The sequence below is a fragment of the Centruroides sculpturatus genome, unplaced genomic scaffold (genome assembly GCF_000671375.1).
Source record: "Centruroides sculpturatus isolate CEXI.00-Female unplaced genomic scaffold, Cexi_2.0 scaffold295, whole genome shotgun sequence".
Taxonomy (NCBI): Eukaryota; Metazoa; Arthropoda; class Arachnida; order Scorpiones; family Buthidae; genus Centruroides; species Centruroides sculpturatus.
This window is the reverse complement of record NW_019384603.1, coordinates 112,508-135,739: the sequence shown is the minus strand read 5'-3', so window position 1 is coordinate 135,739 and position 23,232 is coordinate 112,508. Positions and strand designations below refer to the sequence as shown.

The 23,232-nt window shown below is 32.4% G+C and overlaps 1 protein-coding gene and 1 pseudogene across 2 annotated transcripts in view; one reads left to right on the top strand and one right to left on the bottom strand.

Moving 5' to 3' along the window:
- Nucleotides 1-16,791: 16,791 nt before the first annotated feature.
- LOC111625114 lies at nucleotides 16,792-16,912 on the top strand (annotated as a pseudogene).
- Nucleotides 16,913-17,539: 627 nt separating this feature from the next.
- Nucleotides 17,540-23,232, bottom strand: part of LOC111625093 (dihydropyrimidinase-like) — a 25,154-nt gene continuing 19,461 nt past the window's right edge. Inside the window, exon 16 of one of the 2 annotated variants that reach the window (XM_023368123.1) lies at nucleotides 17,540-17,614. The gene's annotated coding sequence lies outside the window, so the exon portion shown is untranslated. Of the gene's footprint in view, nucleotides 17,615-18,247; nucleotides 18,270-23,232 lie in introns of those variants that run through there. The other variant, XM_023368124.1, reaches the window with a different exon arrangement.

The window sequence follows — 23,232 nt, the reverse complement described above, 5'->3', positions numbered from 1 at the left end:
GATATTGTGTCATTTTGGGGTTTGGCCGAGATAAAGGAAACAGCCACCCGTCCTAGTTCAAAAGAAGCTAACGAAAATAGTCTTAAGCAAATTGACACAGACACACGTGAGTTGACAAGAGACGATTTAAATTCAACGCCAATTAGCAAAAACGAGAATAAAACAAAAAGGGATGCGGAAACGAAAAAGAAAAATAAACGCGCACGAAATAACAGGCGAAAAATAAAACGGGAGAAGTCAAAACAAACAACCGTTAAAAGTTTAGGACAGGGAGAGAACAACTCTCCTAAGGAAGTGACGTTAGCTGAAGATTACGTCATTCCCCCGCGGTCAGAGGTCATCGTGGAAGGGAAAGTCCACTCTCCGGTGACTAATCAAGTGGGAGTCATTGAACCGACACCTCCCGATAGTGAGGGAGTGTTTATTGCTAGTACGTTAGTCAAAACACGGAGGCGTGGCAAAGTACCTGTAAGGATAATGAACGTGAAAACACAACCCGTTAAGATTAAAAAGGGGAATAAAATAGGAACCTTTCTCTTAGCAGAAGAGGAAACAAAAGAAAATGCAGATGGGCTTAGCAGAATGTCCGTGGCTAAGATTTGTGAAATGCAACCTATATACAGTAAAGAACAAGTTAGGGAACAACAGCAAAAAGATCCCTTTTGTAGTCAAGTAAAGAAACAATTAATGGGAGACCCATCCTCACGAGATACAAACTTAGATGCAATAAACTTTTATTTAGATGCAGATCAAACCCTTTATCATAGGAAAACGATACCGGAAAGGAACGAAGTATGGGATAGACTAGTGATTCCCTAAATAATGATAGAATATATTTTGAAATTGTTTCACGACATTCCCAGCTCAGGACACTTAGGTGCTAAAAAAATGCGTAAGAAATTACAAAACCAGTTTTATTGGCCAGAAATGAACAAACATATTACGCACTACTGCGATAGTTGTCAGGAATGCGCGATAAGAAGACCCCTGCATGGTCATCAAGCCCCTTTGCAGACGTTTCCGAAGATATCGAGACTTTTCGAGCGTACTGCATTAGACATTCAGGGTCCCACTCCCCACTACTCATAACGGAAACAAATACCTATTAGTCTTTGTCGATCACTTCTCTAGATGGGCAGAAGCAATCCCGTTACCCGATATTACCGCCAAAACAGTGGCAAAGGCATTCGTAACACAAATTATTCTGACATTCGGTCCCAAGACAATTACTTACCGATAGAGGATCTAACTTCGTATCCAAAGTTATGAAGGAAGTCTGCGAATTGTTACACGTAGAAAGGCTCCTTACAACCGCGTACCACCCCCAATGTAATGGCATGGTCGAACGATTGAATAAAACTCTCATAGACATCTTGACTCATTATGTTGACGCAGATCAGCGCAATTGGGGATGAAATGATCCCTTATGCACTTTTCGCTTATAATACTATCGTGCATTCGAGCACAAATGAGACCCCCTTTTTCCTTTTATATGGACGCGATCCGACTTATCCCTTTGATATCGTTACCGAACCGAATAAACCCCGATATGACGTAAGCGAAAATTATGCGAGCAAACTAAGAGTGAGATTGGCCTCAGCCCACAAGATAGCTCAGGAACATGCGGAAAAAGCTGCGAACGACAGGAATACCTATCATCAACGTAAGCACAAGCCGTACAAATTTGCGATAGGCGATAGAGTCTTCGTCAATGAAGTGGCTATCCCCACAGGATTGAAACGAAAATTAGCCCCGCGATGGCACGGTCCCTATAGAATAGTCGCAGAAACAAGTCCCGTGGATTTTGTAGTTCAGCATGTTCATTCCGGGAAACGATTGCACACACACGCGAATCGGATGAAGCCGGCAATCGCAAGGATGGAATTTGTAACGCCTAATGCAGGCAGTATCTGTGTCTGATGCTGACGCAGCAGACACAGATACCCCTCCTCTAACGGCAAAGCAACCACAAGTAGAATGCGTTGACCCCTGGGACGAGATCATTTTAGAGGCACTCCAACAAAATTCGCCTGATCCAAAAGATACCGCGGAAAGAACAGAGATCGAGCGACCCGTGACCCCTCCTCCTCAAACCTCACACCGATACGCTCTCCGGAGTCAAGGACCTGTGAGCGAATATCCATGGGTACTTCCCAAATCATCGGGAAATATTCAGCCGAAGGTGACGACGGTGCGAGACGCGGATGTTCCCAGGACTTCTCAGCAGAGGGAGGACTCCCCGCGACTGCTTCCGTTCGCTCCTACCGGTCTATTTATTCATTGTAAATGGTAGCTTCTCTTTCTCGTGAAAGAGAGGTAGTCATCTTCCGGATGGAAAGAGGCCAATTGTAAATACGCATGTTTTCAAATCAATTGTCGCGAATTCGGAAATGGTAGTAATGTGAACTTTCCATTTTGGTAAATAGCAATGAGAAAATCTGTAACAATTTATTTACTCGTTTGTAGTAAACACATGTATCGCGAGAAAGTTTCGGCAAATATACTTTTATTGATGAAAAACATGTTTTATCTGGAGGAAAATGAAATGTGAAATTTGTATGCACACACATGCTGATCAAATCAAAATTGTCGCGAGAAAAACATGATCGGGAAAATCTGTCATAGATTAAGCGATTCATATAGTCTAAATGTGAGGAAAATTTGTCCCTCCTATTTCAAAGCACGAGACAATCAAGTCTGTCACAAGGAAAAGCAACAGTGAAATGAACTGGCAATGTAACATGACGATATTCGGAAGTAATGTCAAAGTCACCATAAGGAAAACAATATCGCAACGTGAACCTTACCAGAATCGAGAGAAATGTCATCTCAGAACTATGTGACCTTAATTTGCGGTAATCTGCATAGCAGAAACTGTCACACCTTCACAAGACGGACAACCGGAAGAAGCAATGCCTGCAGAGGAAGTCGAGGTGGCAGACGCCCTCCTTCCATTTTCCAGTCCAGTACGAAACGGAGAACAATTGCTCCAAAGTACGTGGAAAAGATTCTGTTGGAAACACAAAACTCAGAAAAACAGGTGACCATCCGACAGGAAGTCAACACGTCCTCGTGTTTTAGAAGCAGTAAAGAAGAATATTTTCCGAGTGACAGACTGATCGAATAAAACGGAGAAAACTTTAACCCCTTTTTGGATTTTAGAAAGAAAAATGCAACTTTAAGGATTAATATGGATTGCTTGATCTCAAAATGAGAAAATTTTGTAATATCAAAGAAATCTGTACCTTGACAAGAGTCAAGAGATGTTATGCGAAAATGACAATCAATTTCGTACATCGTTCAAATGATGTGTCTGAAGCAAAAACAATTCCACATTTTGATGTAACGCGAGATCAGTCACACATGAAAAAAAAAAAACAAAACGTGAGACAATGTTGTAGTCACTTCTCGAAAGAGGGAAGCATGGACTGACAGCTTCCAGCGATGTCAGCTAAAATGCTGCTAAATTGCTAAACCGAGCAGCATTTTAAAAAGGCGGAGAGCACTGTGAGTCCCAGACGAGGTTCGAACTCGAGTAAACCGTGAAATTCTTGCGCGACACAAAATGTAAACAACGAGACTCGGAACGGTTTGAGTATGTGTCAACTATCTGTTAAGGTCTTAGCGGAAGACAAACTCTAACACGAGCGCTCATAAACAGGTAGATCTTTGANACAAGTATGTACTGTATTTACAGTACATGCATTCGTAAATTTAGATTACTTTTTTCTGTACTATATTAAAAACTAAAATTTATTTGTTTATAAGCTTAAAATAGATCCTTATTAACCATATATTATTAAAAATGCATTAATAAATAAAATACAGAACCGGAAATGGTAATTTATGGTTTAGCCTAGTGACAAGTATATTCGGAGACAAGTAAATTCGACTTACGTCGCTTTCCTGGAACCAATTACCGACGTAAGGCGAGGTATACCTGTACTGTAGGTAATTACTATATTGTTTTAAGTGATGCTCCAAGAACATTTTTTGTTTAACAGTTAATATATTACTGGTACATTCTATTTTTTTATCTCAATATAAAATTCCACTGGCTAATTCATGTAGTTTGTTTAATGTACCAGTGAACCTGATGTGGTCCACAGTATTAATTAAACGAGTTTGACAATCTTGGTAAAATCAAATATAAACTACAAGTTTGATAATTCTTAAATTAACTAACTTAAAAACAAATTTGTTTTTAATAACTCCAACTCTTCCATTGTTATTGTTGAAATATACAATAGCAGCCATGGAAATTGCATTACCTATGATATAGACTAAAAAGCATCCAATAGATACGCAAAGTAGCATACTTAAAACTACAATCACAATTTGTAATGATAACATAAACAGAACAAAAAATAAACCAAGAATATACAAAAACAAAATTTATTATGTATAATGTTATATTGAACTATACTGAAGTCTTTCACGCCATAGCCTATCAATACTGTTAATGAGTACTATCGCAAGAACTTGCCATTTACAATTACGGAAATGAAAAAGGTTCACAGCATAAGCAGGCCTGAAAAACATGGACAGTTATTTCTCATTGAATGGGAATAACTCAAGACTACATCAAGTTTTAATAACAACTTTGCAGCAATCTGGCATAGTGTGTGCACGAGTTTCTTCAGTACTCTATACGGAGCTCAAGATATCAACTCTCTTAGTACACTCCTGCACTTTGATGATATTCAGGCCTCGTCTTTCCAATTTTCCTATCCATTATATGTAAGTAGTTTGCAATAGAATTGAGTTTGTGACTGTTTACTTAACCAACTTAGGCATCTACTCTAGGAATATATTTTTTTTTATTTAAACAGCAATTTGTGTGTCAATTCAGAGAAAAGACATATTATACTTTATTCATCATCTCAGTATGGTGACAGTGCAGTGCCATCCTGGAAGATAAGGATTTCTTGTCATGAAATTATTCCTTAGTTGTTGGAATTAGCTTGGTAGATAAGATGTATTTGTAGCACTGTTTTCACAGACCAATTTATAAAGTGCAATCTATAGACACCTTTACTGGTTTTACTTCCCTACACCATTTGATTCATCAGAAACTTTGTTGTTTGCATCAAGTAATCCATTATAGGCTTTGCCTTTTCTATGCCTAACATACAGTTTGCCCCAGATCTGTGCAGATGAAATTGGATTCATTCAAAAACAACAGAATCCCACATGTCAATGCTCCAGTCCACATACTGTTAAGTCCAGATGGATTGCTGTATGCACATTTTATTCATTAGTAATGGCTTCTTATATGGATGGTAGGGTTATAAATCCCTGTTGTATACCTCAAAAGTTTGTCCACTTGCTTTCATGCCCTTCTTGCTCGTTCTACTTTCAGTTTAGAAGAATTAGCACTATGTACTAGGCTGAGATGCTTTAGCATCCTATCCTGGCATAGCATTCTGAACATATAATGACTGATCCAATTTTTCTTTCAATGTTTCCAGGTTCATATCTCCTTTGTAACAAATGCACAACTGATGACTGACTGACACACACACACAGAGCTATTTTGTGAGAAGATAAATTTTTTATACAATATTAACTGTCAAAAACTTCTATTTTGGCTTATAAAAGGCACACCATGTTTTAATGGGTTTTATACCAATAAATGATACAATCATTGAAAACATTGCTGTAGTAGATTTCGTCAATCAATTAAAAGCACTCATATATTTATGAAGTTATAGATGATGTAATCTTTATGATGTTTTGCAAGTCTGTGGAAAAATACTTTAACTAAAAATAAAACAATTTTATAGAATTTCAAGAGCATTGCAATTACCATGGCTTCTACCATAGATTAGATATAACTGTAACCAGCTCTCATATTTGACATTTTCATATGTATTTAAATTCAGGCTTCATAGCTCTATGGCTTTTAGATTAAATATTGTAATTGTTATAGTTTCAGTAATTTTCAGAACATTTGACTCCATATTTTTTAAATCACTGATTGCAAATCATAAATTTTTTAGTTAGGTGAAACTTTGTTGCGTGCATTGGTACATTTGAATCAATTTTATACAAAGACTTTTTGCTTTTTATAGTAAATTTCTGCATAAAACTAACTGAGTGTAAAAATAATTTACAAACACAAAATAATGGCTACAAATATGTTGCACTAAGCTTGTATAGCTTTGCACTTAATTATTAAAATATAACACTAATGTTTTTGATCCACCCTAGGACCACCTTCAGGTGTTCTATAAAAATTTTTCTGGTGCTATCCAAATTTGATTCAGCTTCCAATTTTAAATGTTCTAGTTTCAAATGTTTCTATCTTTGAATTTAATTTTTAAAATTAAAAAAAATTTAAATTTGAAGATAGAAACATTTGAAACTAGAACATTTAAAATTGGAAGCTGAATCAAATTTGGATAGCACCAGAAAATTTTTTATAGAACACCTGAAGAAGGTCCTAGGGTGGGTCAAAAACATTAGTGTTATAATTCAAAAATTAAGTGCAAAGCTATACAAGGTTAGTGCGATGTATTTGTATTTATTATCACTTTGTTCATCAGATTGACTTGGATATATCACAGGCACGGGCTTTTGGCCATTCCCGTGATATTGCAATTACTGGATTTTTAACAGTATCTCAGTATCATATTACTAGACCTCACCAATTATTAAGTTAATGACTATTGTTAAATGTAATGTAATTGTGAGTCCCAGACGAGGTTCGAACTCGAGTAAACCGTGAAATTCTTGCGCGACACAAAATGTAAACAACGAGACTCGGAATGGTTCGAGTATGTGTCAACTATCTGTTAAGGCCTTAGCGGAAGACAAACTCTAACACGAGCGCTCATAAACAGGTAGATCTTTGACACGCGTGTCTATAAAATGTTGGTCGAGATAAACTTTTTCGAACAAAAAAAAGGGAATTTTTGATAGATGAAAGATTAAAAATGATGGTCATATTTTTAGACGTCAAAAATGGTAAATAACGGTTATGAGTGCAGGTATTATTATTTTATAAACAGTCATCAAGCAGAGTCGACAAAGAGGTATCAGATGGACACCTCGAATTGGACCTTTCCCGCGACCCGAAAAGGTTTCGTCTTGCACCTGGAGACAAAGGAGAGACCAATCGGGAAGCGAGGAATGGGACGAGGGACCAATCTGAAATGCGAATCGTGGGGGAAAAACTATAAAAATCGGAACTTCAAGGTCGAAAGGGAGTCTCCTCCGGATTAAGCCTACAGTGGTGATTTAAATTTGTGTTGTGTATCCGCCGATCACCGAGGACGCCGCAACGTAACAACGAACTTCTGCTTCGTCCAGATATCTTTCTCGTCCGCCCGAACTGCGACCGAGATCACGAACTTTCGCCGTTCCCAGGAGCAACGAGATTTTGGAATTGTCCATTATCAATGTAAGCATGAATTCGAACAAATAAACGGGTTTTATTTTGTAAGATACTTGTACATCATTTGCCTCCTTCGCCACCGCCCACATACGTTGTTTCTCTTAGGCTCATTCTGACGTGAGATAGACTTTTTCCCCCTCAACGTCGGCAAAACTTACACTGGCGTCAGAAGTCGGATTTTAGGCCCAATCTACACCAGAGTTAACCTTACACTGGTGTCAGAAGCTCGGGATTATTTGTGTCCCACAACATTTGAGTAAGTGAGCCGACGAAAAGTTTATCTAGAAAGTGGGTTGAACGATGGAGGCTGATGCAAGTGTTCCGACGCGACCTCGAGACGGTAGCAGTAGCGGCTCTTTCTCCGCGTTCGGAGGATTGATTCCGACATTTTCGGGCGAAACGGGACGCGTGTCTGATTTTTTCGACACATTGGGAGAAATCGCGAGTTTGGCGGGATGGACGCCTCGCCAGTGTCTGAGCATTGCCAAGTGCAAGCTCACGGGCGTGGCTNGGGTTTTTAAATTTAATCACTGTTATTTGCCAAGCTACATTTAACAGTGCACTTGCAGTGGTATAAATTGATCATTCTAAATGCAATCTTCCATAGTATCCGTTCGCTCCTACCGGTCTATTTACTCATTGTAAATGGTAGCTTCTCTTTCTCGTGAAAGAGAGGTTGTCATCTTCCGGATGGAAAGAGGTCAATTGTAAATACGCGTACGCTTTCAAATTTATTGTCGCGAAGTCGGAAATGGTAGTAATGTGAACTTCCATTTTGGTAAATAGCAATGAGAAAATCTGTAACAATTTATTTACTCGTTTGTGGTAATCACATGTATCGCGAGAAAGTTTCGGCAAATATACTTTTATTGATGAAAAACATGTTTTATCTGGAGGAAAATGAAATGTGAAATTTGTATGCACACACATGCTGATCAAATCAANCAATTGTAAATACGCGTACGCTTTCAAATTTATTGTCGCGAAGTCGGAAATGGTAGTAATGTGAACTTCCATTTTGGTAAATAGCAATGAGAAAATCTGTAACAATTTATTTACTCGTTTGTGGTAATCACATGTATCGCGAGAAAGCTTCGGCAAATGTACGTACCTTTATTGATGAAAAACATATTTTATCCGGAGGAAAATGAAATGTGAAAATTGTATGCACACACATGCTGATCAAATCAAAATTGTCGCGAAAAAAAAAACATGATCGGGAAAATCTGTCATAGATTAAGCGATTCATATAGTCTAAATGTGAGGAAAATTTGTCCCTCCTATTTCAAACGCGCGAGACAATCAAGTCTGTCACAAGGAAAAGCAACAGTGAAACGAACTGGCAATGGAACATGACGATATTCGGAAGTAATGTCAAAGTCACCATCAGAAAAAACAATATCGCAACGTGAACCTTATCAGAATCGAGATAAATGTCATCTCAGAACGATGTGACCTTGATTTGCGGTAATCTGCATAGCAGATACTGTCACACGTTCACAAGACGGACAACCGGAAGAAGCAATGCCTGCAGAGGAAGTCGAGGTGGCAGACGCCCGCCATCCATGCAGACATCCTTCCATTTTCCAGTCCAACACGAAACAGAGAACAATTGCTCCAAAGTACGTGGAAAAGATTCTGTTGGAACCACAAAACTCAGAAAAACAGGTGACCATCCGACAGGAAGTCAACACGTCCTCGTGTTTTAGAAGCAGTAAAGAAGAATATTTTCTGAGTGACAGACTGATCGAACATTACAGAGCAAACTTTAACCCCTTTTTGGATTTTAGAAGGAAAAATGCAACTTTAAGGATTAATATGAATTGCTTGGTCTCAAATTTAGAAAATTTTGTAATATCAAAGAAATCTGTACCTTGACAAGAGTCAAGAGATGTTATGCGAAAATGACAATCAATTTCGTACATCGTTCAAATGATGTGTCTGAAGGAAAAACAATTCCACATTTTGATGTAACGCGAGATCGGTCACACATGAAAGAAAAACAAAACGTGAGACAATGTTGTAGTCACTTCTCGAAAGAGGAAAGCATGGACTGACAGCTTCCAGCGATGTCAGCTAAAATGCTGCTAAATTGCTAAACCGAGCAGCATTTTAAAAAGGCGGAGAGCACTGTGGGTTCCCAGACGAGGTTCGAACTCGAGTAAACCGTGAAATTCTTGCGCGACACGAGATGTAAACAACGAGACTCGGAACGGTTCGAGTATGTGTCAACTATCTGTTAATGTCTTAGCGGAAGACAAACTCTAACCCGAGCGCTCATAAACAGGTAGATCTTTGACTCGCGTGTCTATAAAATGTTGGCCGAAATAAACCTTTTCGAACAAAAAAATAGAGGAATTTTTGATAGGTGAAAGGTGAAAATGATCGTTAAATTCTTAGACGTCAAAAATGGTAAATAACGGCCTGAGTTATGAGTGCAGGTGTTATTATTTTATAAACAGTCCTCGAACAGAGTCGACAAAGAGGTATCAGATGGACACCTCGAATCGGACCTTTCCCGCGACCCGAAAAAGTTTCGTCTTGCACCTGGAGACAAAGGAGAAACCAATCGGGAAGCGAGAAGAGGGACGAGGGACCAATCCGAAAGGCGAACAGTGGGGGAAAAACTATAAAAATCGGAACTTCAAGGTCGAAGAAGAGTCTCCTCCGGATTAACCCTACAGTGGTGATTAAATTTGTGTTGTGCATCCGCCGCTCACCGAGGACACCGCAACGAAACGACGAACTTCTGCTTCGTCCGGATATCCTTCTCGTCCGCCCGAACTGCAACCGAGATCACGAACTTTCGCCGTTCCCAGGAGATTTTGGAATTATCCTATATCGATGTAAGCATGAATTCGAACAAATAAACGGGTTTTATCTTGTAAAACACTTGTGCATCATTTGCCTCCTTCGCCACCGCCCACATACGCGGTTTCTCTTAGGCTCATTCTGACGTGAGATAGACTTTTTCCCCCTCAACGTCGGCAAACCTTACAGAATCTAATTTCGCGAAAAACGGACCAAATATTTAAATTCGGCAATCTCGAAAACCACTTAAATCATATTTTGTGCAGGCTGGTAACGTCGTATTTTGGATTTCCAATTCCATTATCACCATACCGCTGCTCCGATAACAATTTGGGACAGTTGAGAAAGTTGGTCGAAGTAATTCGAGCAAAAGTAGTCGTTGACCGCCTCCCGGAATAGAGGACGGTCAACGACTACTACTTAATACCGGTCTATCATTATTTGAAAAGTGATCCGTGTTAGACAGGTTGTGATGGCTCCGCATGTGATCGAGTTGCTAAGCTTCATGTTCGAAAGACTTCATATAAAATTTGTTTAAATAAAAAATCTAAAACTATGAGAGTAATTGCTTTTATATTATACCTACACAAAAACATATCTCACCTAGAATTATTTATTAACCGTAACGAACATTTTCAACCTTTATCCAACATTTTTTACCTATTCTTTTATTTTGTTATTTTAAATTGTATACATATTAGTGTAATTTATTCTTTGGATTCAAACAGCTCAACATTCCAAAGAATTTTGTATTTTAAATGTGTTCTTAACTGTTCTTTTTTGTATAGAACAGTTATCAATATTTCATGATTTTTAAAAACCTGAAGATGGCCTGTAGAACAGGTTGAAAACGTTCGTTACAGTTAATAAATAATTCTCAATGAAATAATATGTTTTTGCGTAGATTAAGAAGCATCTAGCTGGTTATTAATCAAGTATTTTAATGATATAATAAAGTGTTTATATTTTTGCAACAGATTGTATAAACTATATGGGAAATATGTTCTCGTAAACATCGCGTTTATAGAAAAATTATTGGACTGCAATTTGAAAAACTTGTTGACTTATAAATTTCAACTGTCGTCTGTCTGTATGTTTGTTTGTTTCTCCTTCCTCAATCTCGAGAAACATGTTAGAGACATGAAAGGCGAGAACATATGTGAAAAGCTTTGGGCCGTTGGCCACGATTCGAACTTCTACGAACTTCTGATTTGGCATGATTGTCACGTCACTTCGATTCAAAATTTTCCCCTGAACGAAGTTAGATAGATGACTGGCGCGACGCTATTGCTAATAGAAAAAGTATGATGTACAGGGGCGAGACAACACTAAAAGAATTGAGAACATTGTGACGAAAAGTTGCAAGCTGGAATTTTGACGTTGTCACAATAAATAATCGCTCGTAAGAATTGTTTTGGTTTATTTGTTAACTGCAACGCGACACGTGAGCGAACTGCCAGGGGGATGCATCACGGGAAAACTTGTATGAAAAGCTGGTCTTAATTAGGTGTTACTGATGTGAAGAAAACCCAGTAAACTGCACTTGGCCAGCCTGTTGGCCATGCTCAAACTCGTGACAAACTACCGGTGTTCAGTTGTTTTATTCATTTTAAATTCACTTATTAAAAACGTCTCGTTTAGAAATGAAAAAATCCGAGTGACAAGTGCTACCTTTTGCAGTAATCAAGTAGATGTAATTTACATTTTTTAAATTTANCTGCACAAAATGTGATTTAATTGATTTTCGAGATTGCCGAATTTAAATATTTGGTCCGTTTTCGCGAAATTTGAATCGTTGTCAGATGACCGTTTGATATTCGGTTGTGAATGGAACAGTTTCTTAGAGGTAACATTTTTAGAGGAAGAGAAAAAATTATGATATCTGAAAAAATTTAAGATACCATATTTGGTGTGTACTTGACCAATGAAATTGTGCCATTTCTTACCGTCCGAGTATCGCGATAAACATGACATTGGTAGACTATATGGTTTTCGTTTTAATGTTTGTTATATTATAGTATTTGATTTATATTTACAAAGGTTATCTTACGTAAGAGTTTATCACATCGAGTGCCCAATATAACACATTTTAAAAATTATTTTTCCCCCACTGTACACAGTTTAAAGAATTTTTAAAATAAGTTAGATTGGTCACTTGGTGTGATAAACCCTTGCATAAGATAACCTTTGTAAATATAAATCAAATACTATAAAATAAGAGTTAGAAGTACGAAATAATCTAATAATCTTAATGCTTGTTCTTACTTTTTGCCAGATTTACCTGCTAGTTTTTTTATATAATATTAAAACATACCTCCAACTGAAACCGAAACGATTACTTTACAAAAAACTGCTATAAATAGAGACTCGACTCAGCCTGGATGAAATATAATCAAATCAATCAAGACAGACAATTACTTTATCCACACTTTCCGAAATATTATGTTTCAATTGCTTTGATTTAAATTAAAATTAATTAATTAATTTTGATTTGATTCTAAAACATAATTTCAGTTTCGGTGTAAAAACCAGAGTTTTAATTATTATTTTATTATTTTTAGTTTTAATTAATTGGCTACATAACATTAATAAATATTAAATTAAATATTAATACAGTATTATATTAATAAATTTTTGATAATCAGATAAATTTAGCAATATTAGCCGGCTTAATCAGTTATTTATCTAACCACCTGAAAGGGGTTTTTGAACTAATAAACAAATTTGTTATTTCCTAATCCGACTGTTTTCCGGAGTTCAAGAATTACACAGAAGCAATTTTAATTTAGAGTTGTTTTATTTATATACATTTCGGATCCAACGTTTTCGCCAATCCCTCCTCAGTCTACAGAGCATAAAAATTGTTTTGTAAATTTACAATTTAAACATTTTTAATCCAAATATAAAGAAATAAATAACTTACAATATTTATGCAAATATTTTACAATAGGTACCATCTATGACGAAGATCACGCCAAGTATTTGTAACTATCTAAAACCACTAAAAATTCTACTAAACGAATCATCACGCATTGCGTAATATCTTTTTATCTTTGTGTATGACGTCATTCCATACGTCATCAATTAACATCCCTCTGTTTAAATTAATTAAGTTAGTATATTTTTAATTGGCGTTGAAAATCTTGTTCGTAAACCGAATTGTTCGAAAAGCGAGGCGTTTGAAATCCGAGGTTTGACTGTATTATCTGCGAACAGTAATTCTCCGATGTGTGTTCTGTAATTTGTTTATTTATCTGGAGAAATATAATACAATTCTTTGAAATTGACGTTATTATCAATTTTTCAAGGGAATTATATAATTGAACTTCAATTGTATTGCGCTTATTTTAATCGGATGTCAATTAAAGATAAGTGACTTTTTGAAGAATTGTCAAAATTTTTAAATAAGATTAATGAAGTAAGTAAATTACATAATTAATTTGAATTAATAAATTTAAATTTCATAATTTTTCAAATAGTTGATAGAATAATTTTATATATAGGACTAACTAACTGCTTTTTACATTCGGTGTTGCCCGTGTTTATAAAAATCGCCGGAGTAATTGTTAAACTCTTCGTTATTAATCGTATATTTCGAAAATGTATGTGATATAACTTATTTTTAAAACATTATCAGAATGCTCTTAAACTATTTGAAAACTATGTCTTTGTAAATAGCGAGTTTATAGAAAGATTATTAGAATAAAGAAAGTACTATTCAGATACGAAATAAACCAGAGTTGTTGGGTTGCAATTTGAACAATTGTAGACTTATAAATTTCTACTGTCGTCTGTCTGTCTGTTGTCTGTCCTTTCTTAATCTCGGGAAGATAGTTAGATGAAAGCCGAGACCAAATATGAAAACTTTATGGGCAGGAGGCTCCGACTAACGGTATATGCAATGAAAAATGAAAATGACGTTATTTCAATTAAAAGAATTTCCCCTAAAAGGAGCTAGATAGAAAGGAATTAGATAAATTCACTTAACAATATAGTCATATTGTTAAGTATGATGTATAGAATTGTTAAGTATGATGTATTGAAAAGTATGATGTATAGAGGCAAGCTACCACTAATTTGAGGTGAAGAGACTATATTTTAAATTAAATAAATTCAATTAATCAATCAATCAATCAATACATCAATCAATGTTTATTTGCTATGACTTTCGCCTTTACAAAGGGGTTACAAAATCGTGTAACATTAACAGATACAAACATTATTATATATGGTTTCAAAAAAATTAAAACTTAATTAATAATGTTATGCTAACATGTTTAATAAATAACAGAAAAATTTATAAACTTTAAATAACATGTCAGAGCTTAATTTATCATCGTATAAACAAAACATATCAAAATCAGTTGTCAATAAAGTATCTATTAAATGTTCAGTAATTTCAGAAGATACAAATAAGTGGTTTTTAATATTTTCACAGAGTCGGTTACATAAAGGGCAGTTAGAATGGGCGGAAATATTCATTCTACGCCTATTTAATACAATAGTATAGTCATTAAGTCGCAATTGAATTATCAAGGATTTAATATTATAACTTAAATTTGATAATAAATAATATCGAGGTGTCCATGGAGTTATTGAGGAAGTCTCAAAAAACCTACTCTTTTGTTCAATATATTGAATGTCTTGAGCCCAGTATTTATCTTTTAATGACTGAAATATTTCAGCCATAAAAAGGTTTTTATTTGAGACCTGAATATAATAGTCAGTAGAATAACCTANACCGCAACGAAACGACGAACTTCTGCTTCGTCCGGATATCCTTCTCGTCCGCCCGAACCGCAACCGAGATCACGAACTTTCGCCGTTCCCAGGAGATTTTGGAATTATCCTATATCGATGTAAGCATGAATTCGAACAAATAAACGGGTTTTATCTTGTAAAACACTTGTGCATCATTTGCCTCCTTCGCCACTGCCTACATACGCGGTTTCCCTTAGGCTCATTCTGACGTGAGATAGACTTTTTCCCCCTCAACGTCGGCAAACCTTACACATATTTTGCATGATTTAGAGTGAGTTACTACTTATAAAAATCAAATCAAATGCTTTTTCCAGAAAAATCATTTTACTGTATCAAATTATATATTTGAGAATATAAATTTATTGAAAAGATTTTTTAAAAGAGAGCACGGCAAAATTCTTAAAAAGGATTTTGGTATGCTCTCTTTTCATAAATACATGATTCCAGATGTTTATAGTTTCTTCAAATTAAGATAGTATTTTTCAAACCAATCTGTATATTTATATATTAAAAGCAAAATATTCCATCCACACTGAAACTGAAACCAACATTTTACCGAGAAGCACTGTGGTATCTATAATTCGTTTTTTGAAAGGACCACCCAATAACTTTCTCTATGGTCTCTACATGAAATTCATATAAAGGGTTAACAAAAAGAAAGGAAGGTCTTTTGTAGGGATAGGAGACAGAAAAAAGACTTCACTTTTGACTTGGAGTTGAAAAGACGACTATTCATTTGCTCCTATAGCAACTATTCTTTAAGTTTGATTTTTGAATAACAACTGTTGGTTATATACAGAATACAAATTTAGATTCTATATTATTTTTAATATATATACAGACAGTGGCGGCCTTAGGGGGTGGCGAGCAGGGCAATCGCCCGGGCCTCGCGCAACAACCAAGTAGAAAAAAGTTGATATTTAAAACTTTTTATTTTATCCTTGGCTATTAGTTATAACAATAAAATAAATTTAATTTATAGTACAGTATATATCAATATTAATAAGGGCCTACTATTTCAATTCACATACTTTGCACAAAGGACAAGGGCCTCGCAAAGATCTGCCGCCCAGAGCCTCGCAATGGATAAGGCCGCCGCTGTATACAGATAAAAATTGTTAATTAAAAGCAAATTTTATCACCACCACACACAAACAACATAAATTTAAAATTATTTACAATTGAAAATTTCAAAACAACTTAAATGGTTTTTAAAAACATTTTAATTAGTTTTGATTTTATTTTTAAGTTTAGTTTTGGTGTAAAGGCCAGAATTTTAATTATTACTTTTAGTTTTTATAATTATTTTTAACAAACTGCAACTTTCTTTCCTTTTGCGACATGGCTATAGAAATTGTTTCAGTGTTGTTTCGCACAGAAGATAAATAAAAATAAATTTAGGTTTGATTTTGTTTATAAATTTGTCTACTATTTAAAAACTTTTTAAATTTAATTTTAAGTAAGTTAACATTATTTGGCTACTTAGTATTCTGTAAAACTAAAACATCAATGTTACCTAAACTTAGTATAAGCATTCTGTGAGGTATCTCAAATTGAAGAAAAATTATATGTAAAAATTCTATAATGTATAAAAATTAAAAATAATAATTAAATAAACATGAAATTCAGATTTAGATGTCAAAACAAAAATAATAAATATATGGTTTATTATTCTATATGCTAAAATATTTCTTCATTGTGTGATATAATGTATTAGACAAACATCGCTAAACCCGATATATAATATAGCTATTTAGTAATTAGCCTTAAACTAGCCCGATAGATTTTCGGCATTCGGTTGGTGTTTAGCGATAATGTATTACTTTGCGCAGAGGCGATATCGTTACTAATGAAGTTTATACTGAAGTGCGATTATTGCTAGTTGATCCTTCAGTCAGAATACAATGACAAATTTTTAAATAATTAAGTTCAAAGTAAATTGATTTTTAATAAAATCAAGTTTAAAAACTTGTTAAGAAAGCTAGTAACTCATAAATGTATTTACACTTTAAATTTCACAATTCAGCAATTGGATTATATTAGAATGCAATATGGATTCTACTATATCCTAGTTGCTATATTGTGAAATTAACCATTTTGGATATATGATCTTATCATCAATTTTCCAATTTGAGGACTCTGATGTCAGTTTGGGTTGGATCCTCCACAATTTTCATAAATGGTCTAGTCCAGATAAGTCAGATTTCATTCCTCATTCATTATGCCCCATTCCAAAATTGTGATGATCCTGTTTATAAACTCAATGCACACAGGGTAGACAGAGTTCAAGAAAGATATAAATTTGTAATTACAGTAGACCCCCATACACTGTAGATAATTCCGTGTTATATGAATTCCATGTTGTACGAATCACTTAGATTTTACAAATACGTGAGCTGGGCTGTGAATGGCTCACGTATTTGTAAAATCTAAGTGACTCATACAACATGGAATTCATATAACACAGAATTATCTACCGTGTTATAGGGGAGGTCTACTGTACAGTTATGTGAAATACCATATTTATCTTTTTGTCATCTCTATGTAATGTTATGTAATTGAAACTTTATTTTTAGAATGGAGTTTCAAACAAGGTTTCTTACCAGGTGGAGTCCAGAAGAGTATATTGCCCTCTTGTATAACCTAATAAAAACAGTTTTGAAAAACATAAAATGATTATTGTTTCTATGTATATACAGTATTATAATTTAGATTAAGATAGTAAATAATTGTGAACAAGATATTATATAATTGACTTTTATCATGCAATCATCCAGACAGCTAAAATTCAAAGGATAATAGATTAGGATTTATCTCTGATTGATAGCTTCATTTGACAAGTGGACTCAGATTAAAAAATTAATTGAAACAGGTTTTTCTTTTTATCTATAATTATCTATTATTTTAAATGAGTTGTTTCCATGGCTGGATTAACCATTAGGCAAAATAAGAACATTCTTAGGACATCAAGGAAAGAGGGTGTCTCAGAAATTTTTCATTTCCTGATTTACCATGTACCATGTGGGGCAAAACTGGAAATGCTACAGCCGAACTAGGCGGCACACTCAATTTAATGCTGTGGGAGCAAAGTTGAACAGATAAAAAATTTTTTAATTAGAAATCAATAAGATTCCCACCTTATGTGACCGCTAATTCATAATTAATAGAAGACACGACATCATATAAATAAAAAATGAGTTTAATTAAGAAAAAAATTTTGAAGAATTTACTAGTGTTGTTTTCCTTTTACTTTGGGAGTGCCAGTGCCTCTTGGCCAACTCTGGGTGCACCACTGAAACTAGAATCCAAAAAATAAAAAAAAATTAAAGTATTTGATGGCATCGTTCGTTTTGTGTTAAAGAAAAATATTTAATTTTTTGTTATGTCGGGTTCCACCACCAGGGTGCGTTATGTACTTACAACACTGTCATATTTTTATTCTTGTTCCCGTATTCACGCTGTACAGACTAAAATAAAACCCCCGTCTTCTAATTTGGAGTGCCTTTTATCAATTTGAAAAATAATTTTGTATTGTTATCTTATATATATATATATAAATGAAGATGTTTGTTTCCTATACACTCCTAGGCCGTTTGACCAATTGCTACAAAACTCGGCAGTTACGTTTATATACTTCTAACTTGGGTAATGCCCTACATCCCACCTCAAAATATTGATCGGATTTCTATAAATCAATTAATTTCAATCTAAATTCGATTTTCTGATTTACACGTAGCGCCATCTATCGGCAAAAACTTAATAAAATAATAAACTAAATATATTTGTAAAAAAGAAGATACAATTTAAAAATACATATATTATATTCACGTAATTACTGCGACAATGATTTTTTCAAATTGCAGCCCAATAATTTTTCTATAAACGCGATATTTACGAGAACATACTTCCCACGTACTGTACAGTAGTTTATACAGTCTGTTGCCAAAATTTAGCAACGTTATTAATCAATAAAAGCAATTCTCGCATTTTTACAAGATTTTTTTTTTTATTTAAAACAAGTCATATAAAATCTTTCAAACGTTAAGGTTAAAGTAAAACCTGTGTATACTAGAATTGTACGGTAGCAACGTTTCCGTTTTAGACAGGTTTTTACTATATATAATAAAACCTGTGCAAACCGGAACGCACGGTACCGAATATTTTTCTGGTTTGGAGAGTTCCCATTTTGAACAGGTTATTTTTTTAATACAGAAAATCGCTCCGTTCCGAATAATTTTTCCGTTTAGACAGGTTTTACTGTAATTAATGCTCTTTTTTCATTTTCGTATTGTACGAAAATCAAACACGAAATTACTTTAAAAATAAATATGTAGCAAACAAACAAAATTATTTTGAATTTTGTCAAGTCTTTCTTTATATTACATCTAAATGTTTTTTTTTTTAAATTATCAATTATTTTTTACAACATAAAAGTACTATTGCCGGCATAATTAGAAAGTATTAGAGCTATATTATACTGTATATACCTGGTTATTCTAAAGCTGCTGGTAGATCCTGTTGACCTGTTGTTGGAAGTGTTTGCAAGGACAATAGTTATAAAAAGTGTAGATGCAAGTATAGCATTATATGAATTTTAATTATACACAATGACACAACGATCCAGTAACAAGAGAAGAAAACTGCAAGATGATGTATCTAGATGAGAGCAGATGGCTTTACACACTGTTTTAACTTTTTTAAATAAAATATTGAAGATGTTTGTTACTTCAATTAGTTACTATATTTTCAATTTTTCTGATTATTCAATTAGATGACTTACAATGTGTAAAAAGTTTTCATAATGAGAAAATTAAAGTTTTTATAGTTTTCGAAATGAAATGATTTAACTGCAATTATATTTAAGTTATGAATAATGTTAAAATTTAAACTAGTCATGTTATTAATGGTTAATAAATTTATTAAACTAGTTACTTCATTACATTATCTCTCCAAAGTGAATGTAGTATTTTTTAGTCTTATGTTTTTGCAATCTTTTAAATCATTAAATTAATTAAAATACTGCAAGAACATACTCATGGTTAGAATTACATATTTTCCTTGCCTAGCCTTGTGATCTTCATAAAAAATGAAACATCAAAGCCAAATGATAAACTTGTGAAGGATATTTTGAGATAATTTGTTTATTTACATGCATTCTTTTTAAAGTTAATAAACATTATTTTTGATGTTTTTAATAAAATACTTTTAAATGTTAAAAATTCATATTCAGTTTATAAGTGTATCTATAAATTAATAATTTAAACTCATTCTTGAATACAACTGAGATGTTATTTATGATTTAATTGAGTGTAATTTTAATTAAATTGAATTAAATTATTTAATTAAAAATGCTGGCATAAAATGAATATCTTTGTTTTGCTGAAACAATGGTACACACTAACATTGTGTTACATAATAATTTAAAAATAACTTAATTTTGTTATGCCACAAATTAATAATATGAACGACAAAAAATTTAAAATAGATAATTCATGAACGAGTTTTTAATTAATTTTTATGTTTATGAGTTCTAATAAACAAATGAATTTGTTTGTGAATTCTAACACTACATTAAGTGTTTGGAATTTAAATTATTATCCTCACAATTACATTAATAATAAATTTGCTTAATATTAATTAAATGAGTTAAAACACAGAAATTAATTATAATCTGTTAGTAGGTTAAGATGTAATTTTGCCTAATGAGTAATCCAAACTAAAATAATACATTTACATGAAATTATTATTTTGTGTGAATCACATATAGAAATTACTTGATTAAATTAATAGATGAAATTATATGATGTGATGATGTGCGACAAATATACTTTCTTCAGAAATGCTACCTGAAATAACTTCCTTGTTATTCTAACAAAATAGATTTTTAGAAGGTTAATTCATCCAGATCATTGCTTTTTACACAAAATATTATATCATTAATAAATTCATAATTTTCAATAGATAAATTTATCAAATGAAATTATCAATTTATTTACATTATAATTTTTATATGATCTTTAATTACTACTTGAAAAAAATATACATATTTCATAAACTATCAAATTAAATGTTTCATTCATAAAGTCATTAGTAATATAAATTATTAGAATGGTTTTTAATAATACAAATCAAATTTTTCTTTCATATATCTAGAAATTTCATTGCATTTTGATAGAATAAAGTTATTAAAAATTTTGTCTATAGATTCCTTGGTGAGAAATATAAATTTCAAAATTATTGTTTCTTACTTTAATGATGTTGAAATCCATATCCTCCTGATAAATTTTCATTGTTTAACTTAATATTAATTGAATTATGTAAAGCTTCTAGCTCTTTTATTGGATGCACTAAATTGATAAAATAGACATCTGTAATGAGGGCTTATAATACCAACTAATAACCAATTATGTAATTTTACAGTTTTCATTTTTTCACTTTATCATAAATTAATATACAGTAAAAACTTTTTTGCTAAAATGCATTTTGGATTTTAAAATCCCTCTTCAGTTAGCAATTTTTTGAGAATCACTATGTAAACTAAAGCATTGACATCATTAATTTTGTCTACAATATTTGTAATTGATAAGCAGTAGTTAAAATTTTTATTATATAATAAATATACTATAAATATTTAAAAAGTATTTTTTACATATTACAGTTTGCAACAATAAAATAATTGCAATTGGTTTTGAAAATATAGTAAATGTAAAATAATTCATTTCAAATAGAAAAAATTGGCATTATTATACAGATGATTGAAGTATATCAAATCTATAAAGCAAGTAAAATAATTTTTAATAAATAAAAGAACTAGCATTAGTATGTGAATGAATTACAAAAGAAATGAAAACATTAACAAGCAGTTCCCAACAGATTATATATTTTAAAAAACTAATTATTTTGTTGTAATGAACTGTAATATATAAAAAATATTTTTGATAGTAATAATTTTTACTACTGCTTATTGATTACAAATATTGTAAACTAAATTAATGATGTTGATGTTTTCATTTATGTATTGATTCTCAAAAACATTGCTAACCAAAGAAGAATTTTAAATTCAAAATGTATTTTAGCAAAAAAATTTTTTTAGAAATAGCTAATTAGTTAATAGCTTATTGTGTACTAATTTATGGTAAGCCCTTGTTATAGATATCTATTTTATCAATTTATTAAATGTAGATTTAATTCTATCCATTAAATTATTTTTTGTATATATAAACCTTAAAATATATGAAAATTAAAAATACATTACTTTCATTAATAATTTATAGTAATTAATGTTAAATGATAATAATACATAAATTTTTGATATAAGTATGATAAACTGAAATAAAATGAAAGAAATGAAAGTGCACTTTTTAAAATCATCTGTATTTCTTTTATTATATATTTTTGTATAAATGTAAACACAGTAAAATGTTCACAATTAACAATTTTCTGTGTATTTTACTTAATAATTTTCATTAAACATAATTTAAATTACACCCAATACCAGATAAAATAATTGTGATAAAAATCAATGTACTGTAATAATATATTTTTTTCACATTCTTTCAAGATAGCAATGAATAATTTGTTGAATAAGATATGATTAAATAGTATGATATTCAACATTAATGAAAAGAAATTTACATTACTGTATTATTATATGTATTATATGGAAATCAGCCATTGATAATTTACATACAATACTTGTTTCCATTAATATTAAATATCATGTTAGTTAATTGTGCCTTATTCAACAAAAAATTATGTAATGTTTGTTATTGTTTAAAATTATTGTATAATGTAAGATTTTATTTTTCATTTTAGTTTTTAGTTATTAACTTTTGGCACAAATACGAAATTTTATGAAAATAATTGAAATGGAATTTTTCCTTTAATATGGTATATTATTACTGTATAAAATTTAAAAATGAAAAACAGAGTAAGTTAAAACTTATTAATTAATAACTATGAATAAATTACTATACTAATTTATGTACTGAATATCAGTATTATAACTTAAACTGCACTTTTCTATATCAGATGCAAAATAAAAAGCATAAAGCATCATTTGATTATTTTATTATTATTATTTTCCAGTTAATCATTATCTAAATTTGATATGCGAGTTTGTGGAAATAAACACAAAAGAATCTTGCACAAGAATCTTAATGTATTTTATTATAAATATACTCAATGAGATATTAATTAATCTTGTATTCTCATTTTTTCTGTATAGTTATATATAATATAAATACATATATATATATATA